This window comes from Synchiropus splendidus, chromosome 4, assembly GCF_027744825.2.
Source record: "Synchiropus splendidus isolate RoL2022-P1 chromosome 4, RoL_Sspl_1.0, whole genome shotgun sequence".
In the NCBI taxonomy this organism is placed as follows: domain Eukaryota; kingdom Metazoa; phylum Chordata; class Actinopteri; order Syngnathiformes; family Callionymidae; genus Synchiropus; species Synchiropus splendidus.
Genome location: NC_071337.1, coordinates 8,169,063 through 8,181,263, shown reverse-complemented (window position 1 = coordinate 8,181,263; position 12,201 = coordinate 8,169,063).

The following is a 12,201-nucleotide window of genomic DNA, read 5'->3' as shown; positions in this document are numbered from 1 at the left end:
GTGTGCTAGCTAGCTAGCTCATTTAACTCCCAGTTGGTGACACTTTCGGTTTGGACTTTGTTAGTTTGGTTACTCTGTTTTTTTTTCATTCTGTGTTTGCCCTTTCTCCCGGTTCGGTGACGCTTTCCGTTGTGTGTTTTCTTGTTTGTTTAATTATTAAATATTATAACTCGCTCCTGCCTCAGTGTGACTTTCACCATTTGCATTTGGGTCCCGCTCCACGTCCCTTCTCTTGATTCGTTACAGTATTTGTGCTTCCTTTACGCACAAAATTGTTGGCGTCCATTTCAAATGTTATAGTCACTGATCACATCCATGTGTTCTTTACATTGGAATTGCTGATCACCAATATATCAGCCAGGGGGAGCAGCCCACCGTGAAAAGCAGACAACGACAAACACCAAAAACAAACATGGCGACTGTGGAAGGAGCGTTGATAACATACTGTACCTCTTGCACAAAAGATGAAATGGAGCCAGCATTGTAGGAGGCGATGGTCGGTGAGGCTGTCAAATACAGGGGTTGGACAAAATAAGGGAAGCATCTTAAAGCTAAAAAAGCTTTAAGGTGTTTCCATTATTTTGTGACTGGTCTCAATAGAGCTGTTCGTATCTGGATCAGTATAGAACGTTGAGCATAAAATATATAGCAAGGACAAAGGCACAATGTCATATATCTGAACAGGTTTCACTTTATCCAATCAAAACCATATAAATGAAACAAGGTCAGAAAACACTCGCTCACACGCAGGTGAAAATTTCACAGGAGCATTTTTGCTTCATGCTGGAGTCAGACTGTCTGAGATTTTGGTGAAATCCATGAGCAGTCCACAGTGACAGGAACAGCTCTCATTGACCCCATGAATCTATAGCCTACTTGGACTTCTGTGGCGAGAATTTGTGCTAGTGTTTTTCATCTTGGATCTCTTTTGGTAATTGAAAAAACAAGTTAAAACAAATCTGAGGAAAAAATATTCATGCATGTTTAACCACTTGAGGGACAGGAGGAGCAGCCTGGCAGTCAACAGTGGAGCAAAATTCAACCTCGGTAAGAGCAAATCAATTCAGAGCGCGTTGTTGCCCTGAAAGGCAACAACAAAAAACAACCGTTCCCAGTTTGACCACCAACACTGCACAGTTTATCTTCAATTAAAATCAAATCTACATATTTGAGGCAATGGAACTGCCTCAATTAACTGAAACTATCTGACTCTCCAAGCAGTGTGCTTGGTGAAAAACAGTGTTCGCTTTTAATGACCATGAACCATCATTAACAGTCATTCTATGGCCCTGTCACTCACTTCAGTCACTTCTTATATTCATTGATGCCCTTAAAATACAAAGGCATTTGGCTCGAACAAGGTCAATGTACTCAGGGAGTTTTGTTGTGTCCTGCCCATGATGTGGAATAAATCCAAGAAATTCAGTTCATAAATGCCACAATCTCAGAATGAACGGGCTGTGTGGGAATGTGGATTTGGTTTATTGCCGTCGCCATAGTTTGACATATTCATATTCTCCATTAAAGTAATAAAGATGGAAAGCTAATAGGAGAGAGATATGGGCGGAACACATAAAGAAAATTAGAGCCAACGGGAAACAAAGGGAAAAAGCTTAACATGATTAGTGGCAATAAAAGCAATGGCGTTACATCGGCAGTAAAACATTGCTCCGAGCGAGGTTCTGCCCACTTTTCTTGCTTTCTGCGGAGATGCATGGATGTGTGTGTGTGGCGCCGAAGCTTGCAGTACCCTCAGTTACTCATCTGAAATTGAAGATGACGGTGAAAAGATGTTGACGAAGTTGTTGTGCCAATGGCAAGGTTCCAAGAGCATGTCGCAGGCGCTGATGAAGATTGTTTTAAAGGGTCTTCTTCAGCATGTTGTTAAGTCATTTACAAAAGGAAGGCGACGATTATCGGCTTTAAAAGGAAAGGCACACTTTTCTTGTTGAACTTTATTGGTATTATTCATTTCAAGCTTTTCCCACAGCATAAATAATGATGTCATGATGGCGGAGGAATGGACCCAAGTGCAGAAAGTGTTGGTCGACAGAGGACACAAGGTTAAATAACAATATTTAATCGATGGAACAAAATAATAGATACACAGACAAATAACAGTAACTAAGGGCGCCGGGAACCAAAGCGCGGACCGGGAACAACACGCAGGGACTGGGGAAGAATCTGAAAAAACAAGAGAGGCGAATTAGAATTACAAGCCTAAAACTGGGAGAGCAGAAAACACACTCAGAGTTAAGCTCATGAGGTGGCAATAAACAGAAAGCACACGAGGAATAAAGTAGAAGGAGATATAACTATAAAGTGAGACTTTTAAATAACAGCTCACACGTGGTCTGAATGGAGTCACGGAAAGAAAGGAAAGTGGAGCGATGAACTAAAGTTACGGCTGAATAGGAATTCCAGTGCGGCGGGAAATTGAGAAAAGGTCAGGTACAAGAGCGAGAACACGGAAGTCTGGAAATGGTTTTACCGTTGTGGAGCAAGAAACTACCATCTGGCAAACGGAGCTGGCGTTGGAGGGAATTTATCCATGGAAGGATTGATGAGGAGATGAGCGCCAGCTGCGTTGCCTGTAAAGCTGGAGTGGAGACAGGAAACGGAAACAACAACAGGGAGTAACAAAATAAAAGCACAGGACAGGACGTGGAAGAAATGCAACAATAAACAGAATGAATAAAGTGTGGACATGACAAATGAGCTTTAAATAAAAACACTGAAGGGATTGAGACTTCCTGGTGTCCAATGACCCCTTTAAAGAGTTCCATGATCAGGAACACCAACAAAATGTAAGCATCTGCTTCATCATTCCATTTCACAGAGAAAAAAAAAACATATTATTGGTTTTTTATTTAAATTAAAGTCATTGTCCTGCCCAATGGGAGTGTAAAATAGACAGTGGATGCAGAAATGCAGAAATAAATAAATAAATAAACTTTGTATTAGTATATTAGTATATATGAATTGCAATCGTCCAGAAAAAAAAAAAAAAAAAAACATAGCAAATAGTGAATATATATTAGAAGATGAATTTAAAATGTGTCATTATTATTTTGTCCCTCATATACAGTAACTGTAAAATAACTTTTTTTTCCCCTTTTACTCCTTCTTTAATTGTATTTAATGTCTTAATGCCATTTATTGCCTCAAGGGGTATATGAAAAATTCTAAGTCACTTTCATCATCCGCAGGACTTTGTGGTTCAGACTCTCCAAGAGAGTCCCACCTGGAAACTAGACCTACTCAAGAAAGGTACATGGATATGTTGATATTGTCAGACAAATGAGGGGCGAGATATCTGTTCAGAATATCGGTACATGCCGCGGAGGTTTAGGTGAGGCTCATGCTTGACTTACCGACAAATCCCTTTTACCCGTCGGGTGACCTTTATAAATTTTTACGAGGCATGGATAAGAATGTAGGACACCAAATGCATTCCTCTAAATAAACAATACCACGATCAAATGTTTCCCCAATAATGTCAATTGTCTCGCCAGTACAGTGAGCCATACGGCGAACTTCCCACGCAGATGAATGTTCATGTCGCATGGCAACGTGATTATATTCATGGAATGATTTATTATACACCAAATCTTTTTTTTTTCTTTTGTCCTCCTAGTGTTTTTTTATTTGATATCCTTTTCATGATTGATAGATATCATCAAAATTAAAGGCTCATATTTGAGGTCAGGAAGAGTAATTTGCTGTCAGGGCTTCTATAATAGTGAGAGAGCGTGAGAGGGTGAGTGGAGGGGGCGGGGGGTGAAGCCGGTCGTTTCTCTTTGGGGACAGTCAAAGGAGGAGTGGAGGGGTTGTTCGAGAAAGGTGGAGAGCATCTTGTGAGGTTATTAGGTTTTAATCAATATGGTATACAGCCAGAAGATGATTGGAAAACAAAACTAATCTGGGAAGCGATACGTCTCTCATTCATCTCTCTGCAGCGTCTGCCCTCTTCTATTACCACCTTTCTCTTTCTTGTTCAGTTACCTGTAGTGCACTTTAAACTGTAAATACACAGCAGCAGACCTGTGCTTCTGAATCGGCCGATCATTACTTAATCTGTATGGAAATTTGAATTTCTACAGTGTGTGACCGCCGTCCTTGCCTTGAAAGTTGAAGGCAATCCTTGCATCCGATTGGATCCGTATTACCACAAATGCTAAGAAGAACGATGGCGTCACTGATCCTTGAAGGCCGTCTCTCAGTGAACGGGTTCATCGCTGAGATGTGGTTGGACAATGAGGTCAATTGATTGTTGTGGATGTCGAGGAGAAGCCTATACACAGCAATTCAGTGAATTCTGCTCTGACACGTTTTAAACTAAGACAATATCATTTGGAATTTGTGGACACTTTTGTCCATTTGCAATGGTTAAAGATCATGAGAAATAAAAACAAACATTTAGATGTTAAATGTTCCTTGGATAAGCGTAGAAAGCGCTATCTAACTTCTTCAGCATGTTGTTAAGTCATTTACAAAAGGAAGGCGACGATTAGCGGCTTTAAAATGAAAGGCACACTTTTCTTGTTGAACTTTATTGGTATTATTCATTTCAAGCTTTTCCCACAGCATAAATAGTGATGTCATGATGGCGGAGGAATGGACCCAAGTGAAGAAAGTGTTGGTCGACAGAGGACACAAGGTTAAATAACAATATTTAATCGATGGAACAAAATAATAGATACACAGACGAATAACAGTAACTAAGGGCGCCGGGAACCAAAGCGCGGACCGGGAACAACACGCAGGGACTGGGGAAGAATCTGAAAAAACAAGAGAGGTGAATTAGAATTACAAGCCTAATACAGGAGAACAGAAAACGCACTCAGAGTTAAGCTCATGAGGTGGCAATAAACAGAAAGCACACGAGGAATAAACTACAAGGAGATATAACTACAAAGTGAGACTAACTCAGAGCCACTTACATGAGGCTTCTCCATACGTCTTATTTCCTTACACAGGGGAATGATGACATGTCGACTTGGTGTTACGAAAACGCCAATAACTGGCTACAGCAAATCAGATACATAGCCAGGAATGTGACCATTAAAAGCTTTAGAAATCAATGAAAGGACCTTAAATCGATTTGGAAAGTCACTGCAAGCCGATGCAGAGATTTTAAAATCATTGTAGCATGATCTGTATTTCTTGTCCAAGGCAGCAGTTGTGCAACACAATTCTATCTTCCTTTTTTATTTATTTATTTATCGTTTGGTAACAATTTATGACTTAGACAAATAAGGGTAGTGGGACATTCAAGACTGTAAAAGATTAATTTTCTAGGACAAAGATCCCTATGGAACAATGCAGGTGTGCAATTCCTATCATAGATTTAACCTCAAAGTACTTACTCATCCAAATTAAAGATGAATGAACTAGTGTTCACCTGCTATAAATCTAGATTAGATTACTACATTCTGCTAAATGCTTAATATGTATTTACAATGTGTGGATTTTTTTTTTTTTTACAGGAAGAAGTTTGGTTTCTCGCAATAAACAATCATTTACAGTGGTGCCTCTGTTCTCGACCACAATCCATTCCAGACGGCCGTTCGAAAAGTGAATTGTTCGAAATCTGTATTGATTTTTCCTATTACAATGAATGGATAAAGAAATAATGCGTTCCAAGCCAATAGTCTTTTGTAGGAGTGAATGTAGAGTGTCTGCTGCAGGTGGCTGTTCCTCTATGTGTGTGGCCGCTGCATGTGGGAGGGGTTGCCGAGTGAGTGACGTCTCTCCAGAAGTGAAGAGGTGCCCGGTGCGTGTCCTGCTCTGAATGTGCGCTTCTGTGCAGTTTGGCTGTGACAAAGTCATAAACCAAGTCACGCTCTGTCCCAGACTCGCCTCATCCCTGTCCCAGCTCCAGCCCACAACAGGACATCAAACCCTGGAGTGAGCGCTCCAGCCTCGGAGGTGTGGAGAGTGAGCACCTCCGCTGTGACACTCTACCACGGTCCAGTGCGGAGACTGGAAAGGTTTTACACCTCAGTATGAAGAAAAAACAGTCAGTAAATGTAGCTAACGGGACACGTCTGCATACAGAGGCTGCGCTATACACAATAACAAAGCGTGTCGTGGGTCAGGTGATCGGTCCGTGCACGTTTTTCCAGCATTTTTGGGGGGCATTCGAGTTCTGGATTTTCATTCGAAATCCAAAGCAAAAAAATCTCGAAATTTTTGTTCGAACTCCGATTTGTTCGAATTCCGGGACGTTCGAAAACGGAGGTACCACTGTATTAGCTTACATGAATCTGTGTTGAGTCAGAATCACACTGACAGCACTTCTTGGTTTTGTCATATGTTATATACATCTGAAGCCCTTGTTTAATCTCAACCAACATATTTGTGTAGTGTGGATGCTGTTGTGGTAAAGGACACGGTGGGAATAGAACTGCGGCATTGAGGGGATACAGCTCTGGTGGCTGAGGCATCTTATCAGTCAGCCTTCCAGATGGCTCCCTGGTGTGCAGTTCACATGCATGCTCAACTGGGTCCTGAGTACCACTGAAAAAGATAGATCATGGCATGTGTGCACCAGATAATCGCACTAAAGGCTGGTTAAATAGACTGGTAAAAATAAAATAAAAAAATAAAAAAAACAGGTTATGATGTGAATGCAGTTTTTCACGAGCAGTGGTAACTGAAGCAATATATTACTTGTCATCTATTTACTAAATTATCAATGTTATATATAAAACTGATGAAAAAAAAAAAAAAAGGTTTTTCTTATTGATTTTTTTTTTCTTTGTCACCAGACATTGGTCCAGTTCAGGAACTGGGAATTTGCGGTTGCCACTGGTAGCATTTTTAAAGAACAAAATGTATAAATCACCGATCTATCTATATGGAAATAACATTTATTTATCATTTTGCATTGTCTACTAGAGATTATCTAAAAATCTAAGTGTCACTTTACAGTAAAGACGTTCCCTCCCCCTCCCTTCCACACACCTTACATCACATACACGCGCTATCCATTAGCAAAGATGGCTGGATGCAGATTATCATTTTTGCTCAGGCCGCGGTTCTTTCACAATCTGGTACATCACATCAGATCCACTCCTCCACCGCACGGATATTTGACATTGGCATAAAAGACACACAAGATCGAGACACTTGCTGAAACTCAATATTCAAGTCCCATGGTTCTAACCCCACATCCTTGCATACACATCTGCCAAGGGCAGCAGGAACAGCCGCAGTGGAGCAATGGTGCGCTTGTTAAAGTGCAGGAGGTTGAGTTAAATAACTGTAACTGTGTTATAGCTCTCCTGTTGACATTGAGCCTGTTGTTGTGGGCAGATGTGAATGTGACAGTACCCTTTTGCTGTTAACCGACACAACACGACCTCCTGCTCTTTCTGTGTTGTAGCCGACCCCGAGAGACGAGCGCTGCAACCGAGCATGACTGAATATTTCAGTGGAGCTTTCCGTTGGAATTTACAGTCCCTCAAGCAAATGAAGGGAAATCCAGAGAACTCTGCTGTCACTGCTCCAAATGAAAGAGACGGTTTATGTCCCGATTTTTCACATTCACAACCAAGGATATTAAACACCAGATTAGCTTCACTCTTACGAGATTATTCTATAAGGGGATCCTTATGTCTGGGGTGCATTAAGAGTGATTTTGTCCTGATAAGTGGATCTAAAACAGTCGGGGCTGATAACTGTGAATGCTAAACATGTTCAATATTTACTACCAAATTCCTTTATGTGTGTGTTGAGACTCAATCGCTCATGACTTCAACTGTGAGATGGAATAAAATGTAGCCAGTCAAGAAGCGATCCAGCACAAAACAAAAGCAAAGGAGGGAGGTTTGACACTTGACACAATCGATTTGTTAACCATAAAAACACTAGTATTTAATATTCCGAATAATCATGATCATCGCACTCCAATCTGCAGATGTTCTTATCCACTCAGTTCCTTCAGGTGCCCAAGCTTTAGCTTACCGAGGCAAAGACGTGTACCCGTCATCCAGTTATTTTTCAATTGAAAACACTCATATAACCAGGATAGTCATGCTTGCCTCCATATTGTCTATTGTGTTTCACGCTATGATGTTCTCACTTCTCATGATCGCTGAAGATTTCTGGCTTCTCGGATGGGTTTTCCGATCAGACTGTGGTGTCAGTCATAACTTTTTCTTTTTTTTTTTCAATTTGCTTCATTTATTTACATGTGGGGTCGCTGACAGATGCTAAAATCATTTTTAAGATTTTCAAAAAGGTATATGAAGCACTTAAATTAGCCAATACAGGTTAGCTGGTTCCGCTTGTCCAAATGGAAGAACCATGATGAATGTAAGTCAAACACTTCCTTACAGGTGAGAATGTAAACTGTGTAATTGGTTGCACCATTTATAGTGAAATTCCGACTTTAAATTTTAAACTTTAAAACTTTATTCTCGCGTTTAATATTGATAGCAGACGCTGATATCGAAATTGTCTCCGAAGAGTGCATTAACCATCGCGGAGGTTAAAAAAATACACCACATTACTCATCTAAGGTTTGTGATGGATGTGAAAAAAAGAAATGTGATTATTGGTCTGTGCTAGAACTTTGGAAGACTCTGTGTTGTACAGTCTTCAAAGCTTCACCATTACCTTCAAAGTTTTATGGTTGATGGTCCCAATCCCTTTGTGGCTCCATAGGCCTGTACCATAATCTTCAAACTGTGGCAGAGGTCAGAAGCCTGTGGCAGTAGGCATTCCTTTCAGTTGAGGACAACGCGAGTTCAAGGCTAGTATTTCTACCTCAGTGCAAGATAGAATTGGGGGTTTGAGCGAGCCAAATCTTTTCACTGAAATTTGGAAATGATTTCAATTTTCATTCCACAGTCCAGACTCCTAAGAGATTCATTGATGACTCTCAATATTTGTGTGCAGAGGGGGTTCGGTATCTCCTGTATGGTGGAGCCGGGGTGTCCCTCACCTCTTGTCCTAAGTAGCAGGACCCTGTTAAGGGAAGTAGCTGAGGACAATGGATGAATCACTGTATCCCCAGCGCATCTTTGTAGCACTTGGGTCAGAGTTGTTTATCACAGCAAAATGACGGATTAATTGTCATTGGCACCCAATGCATCTGTCCAGGTACCAATGAAAACATCTGTAGTATCAATCATGAAGCAGCCCCGTCCCAGTTTTGACTCCAATCCCTGGCTCAGGGATTGGGGTCAGAGCTCACCCTGGGTGTGTGCCCATGACATGCAAAACAAGGAACCTCTCTGTCAAGATGGAGTCACATATTCCATTTGTTTTTCTGTAGATATATTTGCAAACCAAAAACGTGTTTGGTGCTTTGGCACTGTCAGTCTGTTTATTATTCTTCTTGCAGTCAGTAATCCGAATTTTTAAAAAAGTCACAGAATAGTATCATCAAGACGAAAAGTATTTATTGGTCAACTTCACGTATTGAAACGAAGAAAATTTCAATTAAATCTCTTGTGTCCTACAAAGATAAAAAAAAAAAAAAAATGTAATAAAACAGTCTATGTTCCCATGAGTGTTTTTTTTTATTTATTTATTTCCTAAACTGCAGATATTTGAGCCCCACTACTAACACATGAAGATACCTGTGCTCAATATCTAATAATAATCAATAATAATATAAGTGACTAAATCTTGTTTTTGTATGCACACAGTTCCAATATTTGGCCCAAACATACTGTATGTCAAAATGAAATATTCTCAAGCACACTGATTGGTCCATTGGATTTTTGACATGTGACTGAAAACGATCAATTCCTTGCAGTCCATTCGGAAATGTTACAAAATGCATGATAAATTATAAAGGAGCCTCCATTTTACCCAGTAGTATCCAGATCAGGCAGGATGGAGCTGTATTTTCAGTCTGGAAGTGAAACCCAACTGTGAAAAATACAGGTATTTTTTTCAGCTCATGTCGCACAGCTCTATATCTATCACCTTGATGTTATCGTCCAGTTCCGTCTATTGCTTCGCCTCTGAGTTCCCTATTGCCCTGCCCACTTCTGCCTGTTCTCCCCTTTCCCTTGCCCCAAAGTGCAGTCCTGAAACTTTGGATCTGAACATGTGGTGCTGTAGAAGGGTTCCAATCGATTCTGTCTCAAACTCTACACCCGGCTCAGCCCTAAAATTTGCCGTAAAGCAGTGCTGTACTTTGACATTGTGTGACATTGCAAACCACCAAATGCTAGGGAGCATAGGGGACCATGTCATCATCCACTCCACCTTCTGACTGCTTTCCCCATGACTTGCAGCTCTGCAGAACAATAAAATATTCATCAAACAAACTCTTACTTGTCACAGAGGGCTCCACGAGGTAGTGACAGATTGAATATATTAGAGACACAATGTTCTTATTTAGCACAGAGTTGGACTTGTTTAGAGATGTCCTCCTCTCTCCTTGGAATAGTCAATAATACTTGCATACATCCTTCTGTTATTGACGGTTCATCCTGAAAAGTGGCGCTGGAGATCACCACTGTTTTAAGAAGAAGAAAGGCATTTTAATGTCTGAGTTTTTTTTCGCCGCAGATTTTAAAGTGTGTTTGCACAAGTCATGACCCTTTTAATGTTTCAATGAGGATAATGACAGACAATCCTTCCTGTCTGTATCTTCTAGTCAAATGGTCTGACCATGAATACGACACTAAAGTGATTTTCTATATTTATAAAGCAGTCCAGTCAGGCCGTTTTTCATGCTTGACTCCACCCACTCGGCCCAAAAAATACGCACACAACTCAACTTGATGTCTGTCATCATTTAGTGGATAACAAGTCCACAACACACCAGACAAAAGTGTTAGTCTTTCCTGTTTAAAATTCCGAGTCACGTCACCGCCAATGACACTCATATATGTACATAAACTAGATCATATTTCTGTTGCTGCGTTAATTTTGTCTTTAAAAAAACATTTTAGGCTTTACATTTTCAAAGGGACGACTTTAATTGTCAGAGTAGAAGTGTTGTCTGTAATTGTGCTATTGAGGAAAGTTAAACCCAGTTGAAGCTGTTCATATCTGTTGTGCAGCGAGAGGATCCGCTCCGCTACTCGAGTACTATTGACTCAGATACGTGTGATTTAGGGATTGCATGAGTCAGAAAAAATGTCACAGACAATTGTTAGTTGCTCACTCTTCAGGGAGACCATGAGTCACTCTCAAGAGATGAATAAGGATTTCTGAAGTTAATGTAATGAAGTGGTGTTCAGGTGGATGAATTCTTGAACTCGAAAACAGTCTAAGGTCATCGTGTTACCTCTGGTCAGGTCCATCCAGGATGATGGTGCTTTTCACACTTCGGAATTGTATTGTCGTACACAAAGTATTTGTGGTATAGAACGGAAGCGTATACTACTCATCATTTTCATGGAAAGTTTATATTTATAACCTATCCTGTGAATAAATAATAAACACTACTGGTGAAAAAAAAAAAAAAAAAAAACCTTACTAAAAAGGTGAATGGGGCTACAATTACATATTGCAACTTCTGCTGTTTTTTCAAATTCATCTTATTTATTTAATATTGGCATTGTAGGCATATGATGATTTCCCCAACAGCACATCACAGTTTTACTAACAGCATAAACAAATGCATGAATGAGGCCCAGTCAAGTCTAGGAGACAACAGAACATGGAACAAAAGACAGAAGGTGCCTGAGCAAACAATGAAGAAGGCTTCCAAAGAGGAATGGAAAGGAATGGAGGTACATCAAAGAGCGCTTTGCAAGAGTTCCTGAGGAACCAACATTAGAAGAAAGTGAGAGCCAGGACTGCCTTCTCTAGAGATCCATACTTGTTTGTGAAAGACTTTTTTTTTGTCAAGGAGAAACAGAGGAGCCTCTCAGAAAGACCAAATCCAACAGTCAGAGGTGTACGCCAAGCCTTATCCCAAAGGACAAGCCACCACTCCAGCCACCTGTAGACCAGAGTAGGCCTCCCTAACATGTAGGGACGTCGATGCAACCATAAAATGGGCAAGAATAACAGTCGCCAGTCACCAGGTGTCTTGACATTCCTCTGGAAATCGATGGAAATTAAATGGGAACAATTTACTGCTTGCTAGCAGGAAAATGAGCCTCTACTTTCTGTTCATAAATCACATTATGACCTCAAGTTCATCAGAGCTATTTTACCTTGATAAGAGGTGGCATGCTTCCTCAGATATACCGCAGTCATACAATTGAAATCCAAAAAAAG